This window comes from Notamacropus eugenii, chromosome 1 (genome assembly GCF_028372415.1).
Source record: "Notamacropus eugenii isolate mMacEug1 chromosome 1, mMacEug1.pri_v2, whole genome shotgun sequence".
NCBI classification, from domain to species: Eukaryota; Metazoa; Chordata; class Mammalia; order Diprotodontia; family Macropodidae; genus Notamacropus; species Notamacropus eugenii.
In genome coordinates this window covers 196,148,107-196,169,678 of record NC_092872.1, presented here as the reverse complement: position 1 = coordinate 196,169,678, position 21,572 = coordinate 196,148,107, and positions in this window count along the sequence as shown.

Genomic DNA, 21,572 nt, shown 5'->3' with positions numbered 1-21,572 from the left:
GGCATTTCTCTCTCTCTCTCCATACCTTTGCATTGGTTCTTTGTGAGTCTCTGAGAAAATCAATATTTGGATCAATAGCTATTTTGCTTTAATTTATTGGTGCCTATTTTCTAAACCTAATTAGTGTGTTTTAGAGCTGTGTGTGACTTGTGAGTATTGCCTGAAGATGGACAGATCAATCCCTGGTACCTCAGAGCTAGCTTTTCTGTAACATGAGGTAGTCTCTCTCCAAGCCAAGTTTGTTTCCAGTTAGTAAGGGCTAAGACTGAGGGTAAAGGTGGAGGGGGTGGTGAGGAGCATGGCAAAGGATGTATATGGATATGTATGGGGAGTATGGATAGGACATTTGGATTTTTCTGACTTAATATCTCTTGAAGTAAATGTGACATGTAGGACAGAAAACTACACCATTAGAAGACAATGCTCTAATAGTTAAATAGTTAGATAAATAGAAATGTATGAATGTTTGCCATTATAACTAATACACTAGCCTTGTTGAATTGGAAAAGTTTTCCATTAAGAAACACATATCTTTTAAAATGCCTCAGATTAGCAATTTGGAAGGTGCTCCAATTATAGGTAACTCTCTATTTTTGTAGATGAGGAACAGTGCCACCAATAGAAAAATCCACACATACTGTACTATTTCTCTGTTGAGATTAACGTCCACTATGAAAGTCACTTTTTAATGGAGTTAATCAGAAACCTGGTCCTCAAAAGTAAATGAGAGATTCTGTGACTCAGTATGAACTGACTGTACCTATACCATTGCTTGGGAAAGAAGACATAGCTCACATACATTTTTAATAAAGAAAAAAAGCCAGATCATAGAAGTAATATCGTCCCTGTTTTACAAAGGAGACAGGTGAGACTCTGAGAGGTTAAGTGATTTGCTCCAAGGCCACCTAACTAATACGCATCTGAGGCAAGATTTGCACTCAGTTCCCCTGACCCCATGTCTGAGACATTTTCCACTATGCCATTCTGACTCTTGTTATCATCTGAGAATATCAAACAAGGCTTCGTGGAGAAGATGTTATTTGAATTGAGCTATTAAAAAAAATTCTACTTGAATAAGCATGGAAACACCTTTGGGTTTTGAAGTCTGTGCCAAACTGACAAGTTCTATAAACTAGAAAAGTTTCAAATATAAGACTAGCAACAGATTGCACCAGCTGTCAGAGGATCATGCTAATTCTTTTTTTTATTAAAAAGTTCTTTATTTAATTTTTAATTTATGGGATAAAAAATGTTTCCATAACAGCAGAGTAGGAAAAAAATAGATTGTACATGAAACTGCAAAGCTGTTATTTACAACTTGTTATTCCTTTTAAACATATAATAAAGTTATCGTGTAAATTTCTTTTTTTCTTTCTTTTTCTCCCCCCACCCATGGCTACCAATAGACACACACACACACACACACACATACATATATATATATGTCTGAATACATGTATGTAAAATCATCCTATAGATACTTCTATTTATCAGTTGTTTCTCTGGATGGCATCTAATTCTGTATGGAGAGGCTCATTGCGAACATGTTAGCCATTAGGTGATGAATTCTATGGCCATGGCTATGCAAGATAAAGATGAGAATAGGAAATGACCTCATTTCAGGGCAGTTCAGGGCAATTGCTTTCTACTTCCATGGTGGAGAATCAATCAATGAGTCAATAACCATTGATTATACCAAGTGCCAACTGTGTGCCAGGTGCTAGTAGGTACTAGGGATACAAGGACAAGAATGAAACAGTTCTGCTCCTAGGGTTTTACGATCCAGCCAGGAGAGATAACATGAACATATACTGTTATATACAAAATGGATAAAAGATGAATGAGTGATAGGCGTCACCAGCAGCTGGGGAAATCAGAGAAAGTTTCATGTTGAAGGCAATGCTTGAAGGAAACTAGAGATTCTTAAGAGGCAGGTATGAAACAGGAACACATTACAAATATGAAGGACAGGCAGTGTAAACAAGCATGGAGACAGGAAATGGGGTGTCTTGTGAAAGAAAATAAAAAGGCTTATTTGTTTAAGCGGTAATATATGTAAAAGGGAATAAGGTATAATAAAATTGAAAAGATATGTTGGAGCTAGATTACAAAGAATACAATATGCAAAGTAACACAGCATATATTTGTTCCTAAAGGTAATAGTGAGCCTCTGGAGTTTATTAAGAAAGCAAATGACATTGTCATATTAGGAAAATCACTGTCCAGAAAGGATACACCAGAGTAGGGAGAGATTTGAGTCAGAAGGACTAATTATGAGGAAATTTCAATAGTCCAGTTGAGAGGTAAAGAAGGCCTGAACTATGGTGTTGGTTTTGTGTATGAAGAGAAAGGGACTGATGCAAAAATATTTTAGAGATAGAATTCACAAGACTAAGGAACTGACTGGATCAAGGTTTGTAAATCTGGGTGATTGGAACGATGTGCTTTCTTCAATAGAAATAGGAAAGTTAGGAAGAAAGGTAAGTGTGGGGAAAAGACAATGAGTTCTCTTTTGGACATTGTAGAATGCATTTGGTAAAGTAAGACTTAACTTCTGGAGAGAGATAGGCACCAGATATATAGATATGAGAGTTATCTACATAGAGAAGAAAATTGAATCTAGAGGAACTGATGGAGTTACCATGAGAGATTAGAAAGTGAGAAAAGAGCCTCAGGATACATTGAAAGTTATCTATGATGATCCAACAAAGATTGATAAGGAATGATCTGTTAGAAGGAGAGCCAAGAGAGACTAGTGCCACAAAATCAGAGAGGTACGAGTATAAAATTATTTGTTGTTCAGTTGTGTCTGACTCTTCATGATCCCATTTTGGGTTTTCTTGACAAAGATACTGGAGTAGCTTGCCATTTCTTTCTCCAGTTCATTTTATGAATGGGGGGACAAAGGCAAACAGGGTTAAGTGATTGTCTATGCTTTAGGAACATCTCCCTAAAGGGAATTATTGACATCTTCTGGGAAATGATCAGAGGGATTTCCTGATCAACTTGATGAACTAACAGGGTTAGTTCATTGCCTAGGGTGACACAGTTAGTAAGTGTCTGAGGCCAGATTTGAATTCAGTCTTCTGATTTCAGACCAAGTGCTCTCTCTACACCACCTAGCTGCTTCCCCCACCCTTTCCCCCCTCCTTCCCAAAGGATATAGACATCTTGTGAAATGAAAGAGAGATTATAGGATGATAGTTTAGAGAAGATAATAGGCTCGTGGGTGACTTTTTTTTTTTTTTAAAGAATACAACCTATGTTGTGGGCAGTAGAAAATGAGCAACTAGATAGAAAGAGAGTCAAGATTAGGAATGGAGATAATTTAGGAGAAAAATTGATCATGAGGAAAAGATCTATTTCTTCATTAGAGAAGTAAGCAAAGGAGGGGAGAATAGCAATATTACTAAGGGGTTTTGAGAAGTGAAGCAGGGGAGAAGAAGCAGTTTATGATGAGATGTACGATGGGCAGTGCATTGAATTGGTCCATTGACAAGTGTGTCTTGGGCAGTTACTGAAGATGGACAATGAACTGGGACCAGAATCAAGTAGAAACAATAGAGAAGACTGCCTCTTCATTTGGAAAATTGTGCATTGTCTTCAACATCAAGTATCTCAAAGCCCATGGTTTAGAATCATGGAATACTAGGATTTCCAGAGGATCAAGATTGTGATTGTACATGACTCCAAAGGCAGTGGAGAAATATATGATAGATATAAATAGGCTATGGCACATTACCATGACTTATCTTCAAGGAGAATGAAAGATCATTGAGACTATGTACTATGAAAAAATGAAGCATGCTTGTCATGTAGCATGAGTGAAGAAAAACAGATGCACAGCCCAAGTTTAATATTTCATTAAATATTTATAGGGGCATAGAATTGAGGAGTTAGTTGATCAAATGATGAGATAAAAGATAGTGAACCTGTGTCTGGGGCATTAGGATCATCTCTCTAAAGGGGATTATGGACGTCTTCTGGGAAATGATCAGAGGAATTTCCTGATCAACTTGATGAACTAACAGGTGATGGAACTCTGTGACTTCTGACCTCCAATATATGGAATAGATATGTCTCTTAATGCTTTCTGGAAGATGGTTCTCAGTGTTATGAATTAATTGTTTGGGTTATACTTCTGTGTGATGAACTGTTTTGAGAGAATATACTCCTTCGTCCTAGACTTTAGAAGTGAATCTTTATCACAGACTCAGGTCTTCTACAACCCAGGAGATATGACTAACTTCCCTGGAGGCAAAGGTACATGACAGCTTCCTGTTCTTAGACTCTAAGTTCCTGACTCCAACCTTGGAGAGGTAGTGAAATAGCATTTCAATCCAAGAGATGATAGAAGAGGAATTCTGTAATCCAATGATGAGTTCCTGAACCCCAACTTTCTGAAGAAATGCCAAAAGTCCCTAGCCTTCTATATAAGGGAAAAGGAGATTTTCTGGACCAAGGGTAGATAATGTTGCATTAGGCAGCACTGACTGATAGAAATATTTCCAGAATCCAACCTTTTAAAAAAAGAAAGGAGATTTCCTGAACGGTTCCAATTTTTTTTTTAAATTAGAAGAGAATCACTCAGTTGGCACCAAAGTTGGAAGAGCAATAGGGGAGTATGATCTTCCACTAGGAGGGGATCAGAATACCTGAATTTTGTTCTCCATCTTTACTATGAGTTATTTCTAAAGGCAGGTCTTATGGGAAAAGGGGTTACCTCTCTAGCAATGTGGAGAGTCCTTCTGTGGAGAGTCCAAGATGCCATAAGGCTGGATCCCTGTGTTTAAAAGTGAGACTCACAAGAATGTGGCAGAGTTGCCTGCCCACAATCCCAAGGGTTTCTCCAATCAGGGAAGTCCAAACCAAAGGATAGTACCATAAGGCTGAATGCCTGTATGTATCTCTTTGGAGTAAAAAAGTACAATACATAACATCTGGAAAAGTAAAAAAGTCTTCTAAATTTAGAAAGAAATAAAATATTAAGGTGATATGGAGCAGGGAGAGGATAAGGGAGGGATCTTTAGAGGGGAGGGTGAGGGAATAGGTCAAGCGGGAATATAGTAGGGTGTTTCGTTTAATAGGAATAGGATGAAAAAGGAGGGATCCTTGGGATGATAAGAGAGATATCTTTGGAGGGGAAAGTGAGGGAATAGGTCAAAGGGGCAAAGAAAAGGGTGTTTAGATAAATGAGAAGGGAGGGATCGTTGGAGGGCCCCCCATCCTTGGTTAAGTCATAGGAAGACAAGGTAGCAAGTAGGTGGTGCAGTGGATAAAGCACCAACCCTAGAGTCAGGAGGACTCTAATCTGACTTTAGATACTTGACATTTACTAGCTGTATGACCCTGGGCAAGTTACTTAACCTCAAATGCCTCATAAAAAAAAAAAAAAAAAGGCATATGTGTGTATTTAGTGGGGAAGGAGAAATTTCTTTTGCTTACCTTCTGAAGAGTGGTTCTATGAATCTGGAGGACTTTAAGACCCTGAAGAAAGTGGGACTCCCCAGAGAGAGAAGAAATGGTATTGATTATTTATGAACATAGGCGTAATGGAGTGGGGAGCTGGACTGTGAGTCCTTTTTCATTGTGTCTTGTGTTTTCAGGGGTGGAGGTAGAATAAAGAATGTTCTGCATCTTATATATGCATTTTCTTGAGTATTTATCTGGAGTTTGGGAACTTTTCTTTAATCTACATCTGTGGAGATCTATACATGCCCTTTATTCCAACTGGATTCTGAAATTACCCAGAGGCAACTCTGAGTGAGGAAATATGAACTAAATGTGTCATTTTTAAGGAGTAACCCCCAAGATGGAACCTGGTTTAGGCTAGTCCAGGGCTTGGAGTACTGAGCCACACTTTACAGATCAAAATATCTTCAATACATTGAATAGATCTGCAGGGAATTTATGGAAAGAAGAAGGGCAGAGACAAAAATTACTCAAAACGAATTTCAATCTGCAAATGGCAGCAGGTATACCCATATTGGTAAAATCTCAGATTCACTGAGGACTCAAGTATTTTCAAGCATGAGCAGTAGGCTTTAAATGTTTAAAGCAAACACATTTAAGGCAAAACAATTACGAAGAGGGGAAGGGATATTCTAAGATATAAGCAACAGTATGAATAAATGCAGGATGTCTAGGGGAAGGAAGAGGAAGGACAAAGAATAGCCAAGTCTGACTCTAGCATATAGAGATGGAAATATTAAAACTGGAAAGATAGTTCATGCTGCATTTGAGAGAGCATTTAATGACAGGCAAAGGTGTAGGGATTTAATCAACCAGATTTTTGTGCAAAGGAGTAACATGGCCACATCTACATGTAAGAAACAGTCTAGTAGCAGTAGAAAGAAAAAATTGGTAGGGTGGAAGTGTGGGGAGGCATTAGGGAAGAGAAAACGCAAAACTTGTTTAGAAGGTTATAGTAATTTTTGAACAGAGGGGTAATTCACTAAATTCATGCATAAGAAAGAAATAAAAATTGTACAAGAAAGGGAATGACTGCTGGAGCAAGGTACATGGCTTCTTAAACTTTTTTCCACTCTCAATCCCTTCATTGCTTCTTAAACTGTGGGTCGAGACCCTATATGGGGTTGAATTATTGTCAAATTATTATCATTATCATCAAATGTTTGAACTGGAAGGGACTTTAGAGATTACTTAGTCTAACCCTTTAAAGTTAGAAGTGAGGAAACGGAGATAAGAGGGGTGAAAAGAGTGTAATATCACACAATTAAGTGACAAAGTTGGAGTTTGTTTGTGAGACTTTAAAAGAATGGGATTAAGAATCCAATAAGAAGAATTAGGCTTAGTCAAAATCAGCCTTCCTCTGTGACCTGTAGAAAAGAAAGAAGGATGATACTGAGAAGGGAGGAGGGAAGGAGAAGGGAGGGAAGTTTAGGGAACTTCTTTCAGATGACTTCCATCTTTTCAGTGAAGCAGGATACTCAGTAATCTTCCTGTTAGTATGTCCCTATCTAAAGCTTAGGCAGCTAAGTGGTAAAGTGGATAGATAAAACACCAGGGCACATTTTCCTGAGTTCAAATCCAACCTCAGATAATTAGTAGCTGTGTGACCCTGGGTAAGTCACTTTACCCTATTTGCCTCAGTTTCCTCATCTGTAAAATGAGTTGGTGAAAAAAATGGCAAACCACTTCACTATCTTTACCAAAAAAAAACCCCAAAAGGGGTCACAAAGAGTCAGATACAACTGAAAATGACTGAACGTCATCATCATCCAAAGCACACTGTTTTCATACATAGCAAGTGCTTAATATAATCTTTTCCTTCATTCATTCTCTTCATTAAGGGGTGAAAGAGTAAGAACACAGCTGAGGCCTTGAGGACTGAGGAAGAACTTTGCAGATAATAAATATAAAAGCCCTTTGTAACTTAAAACACTGTATAAACGTGAGCCCTTAATGATCTGCTATTGCTGGCTACTGGCTACTTGCTGCTAGCTGCTAGCAACTGACTTCCTGGAAAAAGAATGAATTGTGAAGCATGATGTTTTCAAAGTCAGGGATTGAACCTCCCTCACCAAAATGAGAACTTTCTTGAGTCTAGCCTTATCCAGGGATAGGAAACCTTCAGCCTTGAGGTCACATGTTACCCTCTATGTCCTCAAGTAAGACCCTTGTTCTGTGAAGTTCAGAATCAAAGGGCCACACTTGAGGACCTAGAGGGCCACAGTTTGTTCTGTGAAGTTTGGATTCAGTCAAAGGGCTGCACTTGAGGACCTAGAAGGCCACATGAGGCCTTGAGGCTGCAGGTCCCCCTCTCCTCCTCTAGACCATGGTATAACATACTCATTTTCTGAGCCACACTCTGTATCTGCAAGCACTGGGCAGGGCAGAGCATTTCTTTTATGTTGGAGCCGCAGCTCATATGTTATTCATGAACTTCAGACCTTCTCTGCTTTTTATGGCATCCCAGAATCATCCTTCCTACTCAGCCACAGAGCCCTTTCCAAGACTTCAGTGGCTGCCTGGGAGCTAGGACGGGGCCTCTGGGGCCGTCAGCTGTCACATACTGACTCCTGAGGAACAAGCATATGGACTCAATGACTGCCTGGAATTCACCAGGGACCAGCATGATCTGTATTAGCTTCTTCCTTTATGTCCTTGGATTCTTATGTTAGTGCTCCTAGGTATTTGTTCATTGGTTGCTTTGTCTATCTATGCAGCCATTTATTTTACTATAGCTAAATTGCTAGCTTATTCAATTACTAGACCCAAAGTGGGTTAGACATAACTTGAACTAAAGATATTTAAACAGCATTCTTTGCTCCTGGCAATCTTGATAAAAAAGAAACAAGCTTAAGAGCTAGGGATTCTCCAGCCAAGCCCAGCTGATTTAATTGTGTATGTGGGTCAGGGAGGAGTGAGGTGGGGAAAGTAGAAAAGGATGGTCTTAGACTAATTTGTTTTTAGATGCCATTTTGCCATCACTTAAAACCTTTGGTGAAATAATAGACTTTTATCTAAATAAAAATGTTACTGGCGCCGCGCTGCTGCAGGGGGAGGCTAGCGCCCAGCCCTCTAGCCAAAAAGGGTGTTACTTTCTTGTCCTAAAATGCAAATATGCATCCAGAATTCCATTCCAGTGTGTAAATTTCACTTTCCAGGACTTTAAGCAGAATCCTACATAACTAGTTGAAACAGACTTTTGGACAGATTTCATTTCAGGGGATTGGGAGGAGGAAGACAGGTGCTACAGTGCAGTCAACAGTCCCATCACCAAGGATGCAGTGCATAGTTATATTGGGAGTGACTTGTCCTTTGAGAGTCTGGTGAAGGTGCTTGGCCCATGTGCTTCCAAAAGGCTGAAAGGTGATCCTCATGAACAATTTTTTTTCTTTGGGGAGGGGGGAGAATAGTTAGAAGGCAATCAAAGTAGGGATAATTCCTCAGAGAGGAAACATGGAATCAAATTCCTCATTACTAGGAGGAAGGTTGCTACCTGCCCCATGCCCCAATATATTGGCACCAATGGATAAAATTCCTTTTCGCCCTATGCTCCTTAAGACTCTGATCATAGTATGCTATTTATGGAATGCTATGCTGGCAGATAAGATATTTAGGAAAGGCAGTATCATATAATCAGCTCTGGCTTTGGAGTGGGGAAAGATCTGAGTTAGAATCCTACCTCTATTATCCACTAGTGTGATTATGACCAAGACTTCATCTAAGGTTCAAGTTCCTCATCTGTAAAATGGAGATGATAATAGTGTGTACTGGCATCCACACCGTGCCAAGATATTTACAAGAAGACCGTCAGAATGTTTGGTGGATCCTATTGATAATGTATGAGAGAACATAGAAATTGCAGACATAGATGGATTGCAATTTGCACTATTGAAAGGAATCAGTGACATTATCAACCACAGAAGTTTCATCAAAATACTGACTTCCTGGGATTGTTGTAAATAAAGTGCTTTGTAAGTATTAAAACACTGTAAAAATAAGTTATTAGTGTAATTAACTTGGGAACATGTCATGGTCTGGTACATAGGCTACCAATCTCTAAAGTCCTTTAGGGGCAGGCAAATGCCTATGGGTAACACTGGGCACCACTGACGTGCTTAAAATAAAGCCAAAGATTAAAAAAGAGAAAAGAAAAAAAATGAAATGAAATGTGAAATCAGGAAAGGAAAGCCCTGTGGAATTTCATTTGCTTGTTTTGGAGAAGGAAAAGATAGTTGAGCAGGGAACCCTGTCCCACCTCAGGTAATCCTCTGATCTTATCAATCAATCAATCAACAAGCATTCATTAACTACCTATTATGCCCCTTTAGAACATCCTAGGTTGATTTTCAGGAGTAGAGAAGAGGCCAGTGGCTGTAGCAATCCTTCCTTTCATTCCGGGAGTCCTCAGTCAGTCATATCATTCCAAACTACCTCTCACTTTAGTAGTTTCAATTCTTCAGGGAAATGAAAATTAGCTCTCTTTCACAAAATGTTGGGGGAAGAAAAGGACACTGCTTATTTATCACTTAACTAGATACTATAGAAAATGCAGCAATGAATAGCAATTGAAAATCCCAGAAGTTCTCAGAAGACAAAATTCAAGGAAACAGTCATCAGTGAAATTCATGGCTTCAGCTGTCTAGATGCAAATGCCCAACTCAAATAAATGTTTACATTACAAGATGAAGTAGAGGTCTTAAATCAAGGAGGCAGTTTCAATTTCATAGGTCTCACTGAGACTTTGGTGGGAGGAAATCCATGACAGGAATATGGAATAAGATGTATCTTATTCAGAAGAAACAGATATGCAAAAGGTGAATGGTATAGCATTATTCATTAAGAAAGTATATTCATGTGAGGAAATGTAGGAGCTTGGGTGGGGCACTGTGGAAAACTGCTGATGATGATAAATGGAAGGAATAACGGAAGTATTTTTGTCATTGGAATATACTGCAGACCACCCAGGCAGTAAGATGAGAAATTCTAGGAAAAGATGGCAAGCCTGGCATGAAGGCTTGATGTAGTAGTGAAGGGGGGCTTCAGTTATCCAGACATCTGTTGGAGCTTGACAAAAGCAGAATGGACAATCATGTCTTGATTTAGCTCGACGATTTTATTATTTAAAAGAGAGAGGAACTAAGCAGGGATGAGAGTGAGGTGGAGTCTGTTCTGGGACTGATGCTCACTTATTGGTTACTGGGATGAAAACAGTGGGATTCTTGGAGGGAAAGGACTATGCTCTCTTAAAGTTTATGATAGAAACGTCAGAAAAATGCCATCCTCTTCGAAAACGAAGAATGAACACAACCTGTGAGCAGACTGAACTGCCTGAGTGGGGACCCCGGTAGCTGGGTAACTCAGTTCATACTCTCTCTCAACCTTTCCCTTTCCCCTTCCTTCTCTTCCCCCAAAGAAGGTGAATTTTGATGGCTAGAAGCTGCCCAGTTAACTTGGGGTTTACTGGCTAGATTTCTTTCTTGTCTTCCTTCCTTCCTTCTTTCCTTCCTTCCTTCCTTCCTTCCTTCCTTCCTTCCTTCCTTCCTTCCTTCCTTCCTTCCTTCCTTCCTTCCTTCCTTCCTTCCTTCCTTCCTTCCTCCCTCCCTCCCTCCTTGTACCCAGTGTACTCTGAAGCCCATAGATTGAACAATAGGTTCCTGTCTAAGCTCAATTCAATGGCTATTTTTTAGACCCTCCTGGTTTACAGTAAATGTCAATACTAATTGTTTCTCTTTGAAACAATAACCTTGAGGTTCTTGGGGCCCGTAGCAACTTTATTTGTTTGTTTGTTTGTTTGTTTGTTTTTCTATTAAAGGGACCATCCCCTCAATACTTCTTCTTAAAGAGGTCTATTCACTGAATGGGCATTACTCCACTTTAAGTGAGTACCTGAAAACACCTTAGCCTAAAAGGCTAAGGTCTCACATTGTATCCTGGGCTGTCTCCAGTCATCTTGATGATTATCTAGTCACCGGATCCAGATGACTAAGAGGAGAAAGTGAGGCTGGTGACCTTGCACAGCTCTCTCTCACTCAAAACAAAGTGAGTCCAAGTGCAAGTCATGTCTTCATTTCTCTGATGTCATGGTCCTCTTCAAAAATGAAGACCAGACACAACAACAATAGAAACAGAGAATAAAGCCAGGCAAAGTCAGACATGTACGCTAGATTTTCAGAGGACAGACAATGCAGGGTTCTGAGGATGGATGGGTTTAAAATTCCAGGGGCCAAGGAAGGATTGAGAAACTTTCAAAAATGAAATGTTAGTTAAACAATTATAAGAACATGGTAAAGAAAGACAACTTTGAAAAACTTAAGTCCAGTCAGTGCAGTGCACAATTAAGACTACAGAGGACTGATGATGAAGCATGCTACCTACCTCTTGATTGTGGGTTGAGGGTCCCAAGAGACAGAATGAGAGTTTTGGACATGGTAAATGAATGGGTTGATTGCCCTTGATTTTGCTTATTTCTTACAAGGGTGATTTTTTTTTTAATAGAGATTTGGGAGGGAGAAGGAAGGGAAAAAACTGCCAAAATAAAAGAATAATCAAAAGATGGTCATTGAAGAATTTTCAAAATGCATAGAAGAGAACAGAAAGAAGTTCAGAGGAAAACACAGATAGAAAACAACTTTGGAAGTCACATGTTGAATTTACTAAAATAGGGATTTGTGGTTTCATCTATAATCCTCTTTTTCTGTTGTACTTTATATATGGAAACGTTCTCTTTTTTTGTTGCTTGTTAAATTCAGAATAATAAATATTTTTTAAAAAGAAAAAATAAAGCTATTACATCACAAAAGGAATCATATCTGAAGGGAAGCAATAGTGGGCTGATGAGAGTGATGAGGATACATAGGGAATTCGTTAACTAAGACAGATTTTAAAAGGATATGTACAAAGGAGGGAACATCATAAGATGGATACAAAAATTTGGTATCATATTGTAAGAATTATATTGGGGAACCATAGTTTAGGTGGGATAGTAATTAACAACTGAGAGAAAATAGAACTGAAATTCTTTTTTTCCTTTTCTTTTCACTCCTCTCCTTTTCTCTTCCTTCTTTCTTTCTTCTTTCCCTCCTTCCCTCCTTTCTTCCCATCTTTTCTTTCTTCTCATCTTTTCTTTCTTTCCTCCTTCCTTCCTTCCTTCCTTTCTTCCTTCCTTCCTTCCTTCCTTCCTTCCTTCCTTCCTTCCTTCCTTCCTTCCTTCCTTCCTTCCTTTCTTTCTTTCTTTCTCTTTCTTTCTCCCATTTTGCTTCCGCTTTTTTTTCTGCCAAGAAGAATGATTTCTAGAAAAGAAAGGATAGAACAAAAAATGAATAATGGAGATAATGCCCAATAAAAGTAAAAGGCTAATAAAAGTATACCTATCTTCCCTTGATGTGTTCAAGTAATGAGACCCTGGTAAACTAGATCCTCAGTCTTGCAGAACATGGAAGATGTGATTACTGAGCTCTTGATAATTATATCTGAAAACCCACGAATGGTACAGTTATTACAGGACTGGACAAAACAAATTTTCACCCAATTTTTTATAAAGGGGAAGACAATGAATTCTGCAAACTCAAGTTTAGTGAGCTTGACTTCAATTCCTGAGAAAATTCCAGAATAGATTGTTAAAGCAATGGTCAGTGAACATTTAGAAAAAGATTACAAAGAGCTTGCAAAACTTCACTGAGAATAGGTCATGCCAGACTAGCTTTATTTCTTTTTATGGCAGGATTACTAAGCTAGTAGACAAGGGGGAATGTTGTCAATATAGTTAGATTTTAGCAAAGCATTTGTTCAAGCATCTCATACTAGAAGAATGATTGGAAACACAATCACTGAATGATAGCATCGTTAGATGGAGTTGGAACTGATGCCTAAATGGCTGGATTTAGAGAATGGTTATTAATGGTTTGATGCCACCTTGGCAAGAGGTCGCCATGGGCGTGCCTGTGGGATCTATGCTTGTCCTTAGATTAACATTTTTTTTATCAATGACTTGGGCAAATTGTGTAGATGGCATGTTTATCGGTTTTGCAGAGGACATGAAGCTAGGGAGAATAGTTAACACTGTGTGATGGAGTCAGGATTCAAAAATGTCATGACAGGTTACAGTGTCAGGCTGAATCTAGCAAGGTGAAAGTGAACAGGGATACCTGCAGGAGTGTGCTGGAGCCAACCCCAACTGGCTTGGAGATCTGATTGTTAAATGGCCAATGTGAGCATTTACACCTTGGAAATTGGCAAACACTACAAATCAGGGCTTAATTTATTGTTTTGCTGATTGCCTAGACTTAAGAAAGTGGTGGGGAAAATGTTGGTAATGCAGATTAAATTTTAAAGTGTATTACACACATATATGTAATATACATGTGGATATATGTATAAATACATATATGTACATAAGTAACCCACTACAACTGCATAGATATATGTATGATAGTAATTAAACATTTACCAGCACAACCCTGGATAAAAGGAATATCTTACATTTGTGTTTTAGAATCAGCTTCACAAGTATAAGATGGAGAAAACATGGTTTGTTTGAAACAGGTCTTGGGACTCTTAGTCCCATCTTAGTGGATGACAAGATCAGTATATGTCAGAAGTATTACATGGCAGCCAATAACGCTAATTGAAATTATTTGGGGTTGCACTGATAGAATAAGAACGGCTTCCAAGAATAAGAAGACTATAGTCTCACTGTGCTCTGCCCTAGTCAAACCAGGTCTGGAGATTTGCATTCAGTTCTGGATCAACAGTTTAGAATGGACATTAATAAATTGGAAAAGCTATAGAGGAAGACAATCAAGATGGGGAGGAGCCTTAAGTTCACATCATATTAGCAGTAGTTGAAGAAACTGGGGATGGTTGTCTCAGTGATGAGACAGGATAACTTTCTTCAAGTATTTCAGGCCTGTCCTGCAGAAGAGGCATTATTCTATTTGGCCACAGATGGTAGAACCAGGAGTAATGAGTGAAAGTTGAATAGCAGTAAATTTAATTTAGGCTTGATGTAAAGAATAATGACAGCTATCTGTTACTTCTTTCTTTTTAAAAAAATGTATTTCATTTTTAATTTATGGAAGAAAACAAGCATTTCCATAACATTGTATAGTAAAAAAGATTACACATGAAACTGCAAATTTATTATGTATAACTTGTTATTCCTTTTAAATATATAATAAAATTATGAAGTAAATTCCTCTTTTTACTTTTCCTCCCCCACTCTGCCTTAGATATGGCTACCATTAACACAAATAGATGTATACACACACATAAACACATATAGATATGTACACATACATACATACACACACACACACATATATATATATATATGTATATATATATATGCATGCATATATGTGTGTGTGTAGTATTCTATACTTCTATTTATCAGTTCTTTCTCTGGATCCAGATAGTGTCTTTCTTCTAATGTCCTTTATAGGTAATTTGGGTATTTATAATAGTCACAGTGACTTATTCTATCAAAGTCATTCTTAAAACAATATTGCTGTTACTGTATACAATGTCTTCTTGGTTCCACTTATTTTATTCTTCATTATTTTGTTCAAGTCTTTCCATGTTTTTCTAAGATCATTGAGCTCATCATTTCTTATAGCAGAGTAGTATTCCCTCACAGCCATATGCTACAACTTGTTCAGCCTTTCTCCAATTAAATTCTTTACAAAGACGTCAGAAATTGTTGTGGGTTGCAGGGATTCCTCTTTAGATACAGTTTGGACCAGATGGTATCTGAGGTCCTTCCAACTCTAAAATTCTATGATTCTTTTGAGTCCCAACCTTTAACTTTCATATTAATTGCTTAGCTGCAGGGAGAGGGTGTCATTGGAGAGGCTAGTTTGTTGGGAAATGAAAAAGTATCAATAATTATTTTTAAAAATAGAAACAAAAAAGGCTTGCCACCCAGAAAAGCTTTGTGAAAGTACCAGTAATTCTTATGATTCTATCCATTTCTAGTGGAGCTTGTTTATAGAGCTCCCAGCTGTTACTAATTACAGAGGGACTGTAGATGAAGCCTTCTCAACCTGCCACTCACTGGCCTTGAGGAAATGGAATGATTACCACAACCTACTTCTTTGTACACTCTCTGTCTTTGCAGAGTTAATGTACAACTGACAGTCAAATATACAGAGAGTGGTCAGTGAAGCTTATTACATATTCTTTCCTGGGGCTCAATAGTCTTTTGAGTCAAGGCTATCAGAGTCTACATCTTACCCATGCATTTCTTCCCACACAAAAGCCTTTTGTTCTCCCAGTTTCAAGCTAATTGCTTTTATGATTCATAATGATCATGGAAAGAAAAAAATTTAGTCCATGGAGTCTTTGAATCTGACTTTTGTAAGAAACATCAGTTGAGCTTTCTACTTGGGTTGAATCTTACAACCTGGAAAAATTCCCTGGCCCCAAAGCAGATTTTGTCCATTAGTGGAAGAAAAACAATTTCCTTGTTTTAGCCTGAGGCACTCCCCAACTTGAAGGTGCCAAATGAACTTTCTTGGGCTTTATCCCCAAACATCAAGGTCCTCTGAGGCCCAGCCTTTCCAATGGAAGCTCAAGTTTGACACAAGCATGGGTGAATAGGAGAGCAGATTGTGGGTAAACAAATGGGATTATAATACTTAAAATCTGTTTTAAAAACTCCATTATCTATCTTGAATCAGAGTTCCCTGCCTAATTATAGAAAACAAATAAACAATAACCATAAGAACATTTAATTTCAAGTAAGCTGGAAACCCTGAAAGAGGAGCTGTAGCAGGATTTTATACTGGTATTTGTTAAGATGGCACAACTGAAAAAGATTTCCACATTTTTTATCCTAGGAACTTAGTCCAATAAGTGAAATGTTACTTCCTTTACCTTAATATGGACTTCTACGTTAATTATTAAGAGGAGCATGATGTACCAGTCAAATTCCCAAAAGAATATTTTATAGAGGTAGAAAAAACAGTGAAATTCATGTGTAGAACCAAAAAGTTAAGAATCTCAAGGATAATAAGAAAAAAAGTCAAAAGGAGACAAGTCTGTTGGTACCTTATCTGAAACTGTCTACAAGGCAGTAATCATTAGAATGATGTGACACAGGTTAAAAATTCAAGGTCACTCAGTGAGGTGGATTAGGTATACAACATACAGAAGTAAACAAACATTAGTATAGTATTTGATAAACTCAAAGACCCCACTAAGCGGGGGGAAGGACTCACTATTTTACAATAACTTCTGGGAAACTAGACAGCAATCTAGCAGAAACTGGTTTTAGACCAACACTTTATACCATACACCAACCAAGATAAGCCATATAGGATATATAGCCTAGATATAAAAGATCATATCATAAATTAAAAGAGGAAGGAATTACTTTCTGAATACATGGAAGAAAGAATTTGTGACTAAACAAGTGGTGGAGAGGGTTATATAAGATAAAATAGATAATTCTGATTATACAAAATTTAAAAGTGAGCCACCAAGTATAATGTAGTAAAATTTAGAAGGAAAACAGATAACTGAGGAAAAATCTTTGCAACAATTTTTCTCTGATAAAGGTCTCATTTCCAAGATATATAAGGAATAATTCAAATTTATAAGACTAAGTACCATTGTTTGTTTATTAATGTACTTGGTTCTTCTGCCTTGTTAAAACCTAAGGATGTGAAATAAGATTTTGCCTTTTATTTCATGTTTTTTCATTGTTTGTGGTTTTAAATTTTATAAATAAACAGTTTTAATTCTTGAAAGATAATCTTCAATTATCTTAAAAATTATTTTATGTAGAATATCACTTGGAACATCTTCACCATCAACAAACAATACCTCCTGGAGAATTCTTAACTAAATAAGGGATAAAGGACACCACTAAAGATAAAATAGAAAATTTCTAATATGTCAAACTGAAAAGCTTTCTATGAACAAAATCAATGAAATTAGGATAAGGGAAATTGTTGACTGGGAAAAATCAATTATCTATGGTAAGAATATGATATCTGAGACATATAGCTAATTAATACAAACATAGAACCAAGAACAATTCCCTTATGACTAAGTGGTCAAAGACTATGAACAGATTTCAAAAGAAAGTTTCAAACTATTAACAACCATATGAAAAATTGTTCAAATTGCTACTGAAAGAAAAATGCACATCAAAACAACTCTGACGTTTTACTTCACACCCAACATTTGGGCAAAGGTGACAAAAGATGGAAATAGTCAATACTGGAGGACCTGCATGAAAATAGGGAAACTGTTGATAAAGCTACAAATTTAACCAACCATTCTGGAATTATGCTTTTAAAAAGAACTAAAATGTCCATGCTCTTTGCCCCAGAGATCCCACTACTTGGCATATTGCCTAAAGGGTTCAGAGATAGACCCATATGTATCAAAGTATTCATGACTGCTCTTTCTGCAATAGCAAAGAACTCTGGAATCAAAATAGGGATTAATCAACTGACTACTGGTTAAACAAATAATAGGGTCTGCATAAGATGGAATATTACTGAGTAATAAGAAAAAACAAATGGGAATAATTTGAAGAGACATAGGAAGACTTCTATGAACAGATGCAGAGTGAGGTAAGCAGAACTGGGAAAATAATATATGCAATATGACCTCATCTTCCCTCCAGTGACTTCCTGGTGATTCCTATGATCTGGCTACCCACTTCCAAACTTTGTATTTCCTCCAGAGCCTTCCTAGCAATTCCAATGAAGACCTAGGTCAGATCCCTAGACCTGTCCCTAAACTAGATGGACCTCTCACATCTTACCTCCTTACCAGACTTCCCCAAGCCATAACTTTACCTGCTTCAGCCTCCTTGGTTTCCAGAGATGTCACCTTCATTATCACCACCTGCCAAAGGTAGAGACTTGAAGGAAGACCTTGAACACTCTAAACAGTTGCTCTCCTCAACCTCTCTCCAATCAAAAATATTCTTTCTGGATTTATTCCTCAAAAGTGATTCTGAACTCCAGATTCCTCACATGCCAACCCTATTCCCTTACTTCTATCTCCCTCAGTCAGCAGTGTGTAGGAGCCAGCTCATACCAGCTCTTGAGATCTGGTTGTTAAATTTTCAGAAATTTTGTGAGTTGATTGTTTAATACAGCCAGTGTACAGTTTAATCAGCTCCTGTAGCACTAATATTACTTGTTGCTTAAAAAGAATTAGTTTCAACCACATCATCGAGTGGGGAAGGGCCAGAAAGACATATTTGGAAAAGAATGATATAAAAACAAGGAAAATAATTAAAAAGATAAGATAAGAAGAATTAAAAACAAGCCTTTCGGTGCATTTTTTTTCACCTGTTTCTGAGAATGCTCACCTTAGGGATCATTAATATTATTTGGCTGGTCACTTTTCTATTCGGTCTTCATTTTGTGATATGTCATCCACAGCCATATGTAATCTGAGAAGTTGTCTCTCCTGGCCTTGACATTCAAGGTCAGATGTTTGGCAGGCTCACTCAAGGTTACTCTGCCTTTGTAATTAGGGTCCCTGAGGAGGATGGCTTTATCTGTGTGGAGCCCATTCTAAAGTTATCAAAAACAAGTTCGAATGAGCGATGATAGCACCTCTGATGAGGAGGGTTTAGTCACCAACTCCAACAGCTCAACACAAAGCTGACTTTTCAAAGGCGGTTGAAGGATGCTTCTTGGAGCAGAGCCAGGGGGAATTCTATCCTATTGAGGAAGAAAGCTTTAGCCCAAGAATTCCACTAGGAGGTCTTCCAGAAGTACAGGCTGAATGGGATGGGGCCCTTTGAAAACATTAGACTTGGCAACTAGAAACATACTTGTAAAGCTGAATGGCGCCAGATTTTTTCTTACTTAATCAACTATTATTTGTTAAGTAAATCTGTTTGTGTAAGAGACAAGGTGGCCATAGTGGAAAAAAAGATGGACTTTAGAACCAGGAAGACTTGAGTTCAAATTCTGTCTGGGACAATGGCTTCAGGACCATGGGCAAGTCACTTAACCTCTTGGTATACCAGGTTACTCTTTAACACTGTAATTTACAGAAGAGTTGGCAGTCTGTATCAAGGGGAGGCATATTCACACTGTGAGTGCACTACACCAGGGAAATCTGATCTATATGCACCTCTCTAGCTCTCTCCCCCAAATTGTGGTACATGGTAAAAAGTTTTTCATTTATAGTCAGAGGACCTGAGTTAAAAATCTCAGGTTTACCACTTATGACCTTGAGAAAGTGACATTTCCTTTGGACTTATTTATTCATCTTAAAATGAGAGCCTAGATTACCTTTAAATTCCATATGAGTACCTACTCTGGGCCCAGATCTGTGCTGAATGCCATGGAGTATACAAAAATTTATAAGATCCAGTACTGCTCTGTGCTTAAGTAATTTATAATCTAGCTGAAATCCTAATTTAATCTTTCTACTTTAAGGCATCACCAAAGTGTTGTTCAGTCATTGTTTTCAATCATATTTGACTCTTTATGACCCCATTTGGGTTTCTCTTGGTAAAGATGCTGGAGTGGTTTGCCATTTCCTTCTCCATCTCATTTTACAGATGAGGAAAATGAGGCAAACAGGGTTAAGTAACTTACCTAAGATCACACAGCTAGTAAGTATCTGAGGCTAGATCTGAACTCAGGAAGATCAGTCTTTGTGACTCCAGGCCTGGCTCTCTATCCACTGCACCACCTAGCTGCCCTGTCGCCAAAGTAGCAATATAATGTAAACCCCCTCGAGAGACAAGAATGATTTCATTTTTCTTTGTGTTCTTAGCACAATGTCTTACAGATAGTAGGCATTTAATAAATCTTTGCTATTTATAGAATTAGATCTCAGGATAATACTTATATCTACATGCTCTTTTTCCTCTCCTTAATTCTGTTCCCTTCTTTATCTTTCTTCTGTCTTGTCAGTTGGTACAAGGTAATAAGAGTGATCAAAATCAATTAGAGAAACAGAAAGGCCAGAAAAGAACTGGTAATCAGGGTAACTGGAGTAGCTTCAAACATTCCAGGTCTATGCTGCTTCACCCATTCATCCATAATATACAGGAACTGTGAAGTCCTCAACCCTACCCATATTATGTTCCTTCATATATCTCCCAAATGGAATCAGCCATTACCCCCTCCTTTATTCAGTATTTCAAGAATGGTCTCCACTCCATATCCATTCTCTCCTCTTCTTCCATCTCTTCCCCAAATATTTTGTAGCTCACACCAGCTATATACTGGAGGAAATCCTATTGCCCCTCCCCCAAGCCATCCTGATTGACTGACACCTAATATTCAGGAAGACTATTTCAAGAAAGTCCCAGTTGTGTTTCACTTTACTCCCTCCTCTCTGCCCCCTTCTCCACTGCCTTCTTGCCAACCACCTCATCATTTCCTCTCTACCCATCCGTACAGTTCTAGAACTATGAATCTAATCAATTCTACCATTATTCCTGGAAGGGGCATATCAATCCACTCCCTTCTGGCCCCACACACCATTCCTGTTTCCCCACCAGAGTGCCCTTCTATGGCCACCACTCCCATATGGGCATTGTCTTTCCACCACTCGGAAGGAAGGAAGAAAAGAGGGAATGAAGAAAAAAAAGAAGGAAGGAAGGAAACAAGTATTTATTTAGTGCCTACTATGTACCAAGCACTATGCTAAGAACTTCATAAATATTATCTCATTTAATCTTCACAGCAACCCTGTGAAATAGGTGCTATTATTATTCCCACTTGACAGATGATGATACTGAAGAAGACAAAGGTTGAGTAACTTGCCCAGGGTCATATAGCTAGTAAGTGTCTCAAACTGGATTTGAACACTTGGGTCTTCCTAGACTCTATCCACTCTGTGTACTGCATTACTTAGCTGCCATTTGAATATCAGGTCCTTTAGGGCAGGAATGGTCTTTGTTTTTTTTATTTTTATCCCTAGTACTGAGTACTGTACTTGGCATACAGTAAGCATTTAATAAGTGCTTTTTCCTTTATTTTTTCATTCACTCATTTAATATCTGTCATAAAATGGCATTCATTGAATCCATATCAATTGAATGCCTACTATGAGCAGGGACTTGTAATAGGTAGTAGTACAGTTCCAAAGAACTATGGCTACAAGTTTTC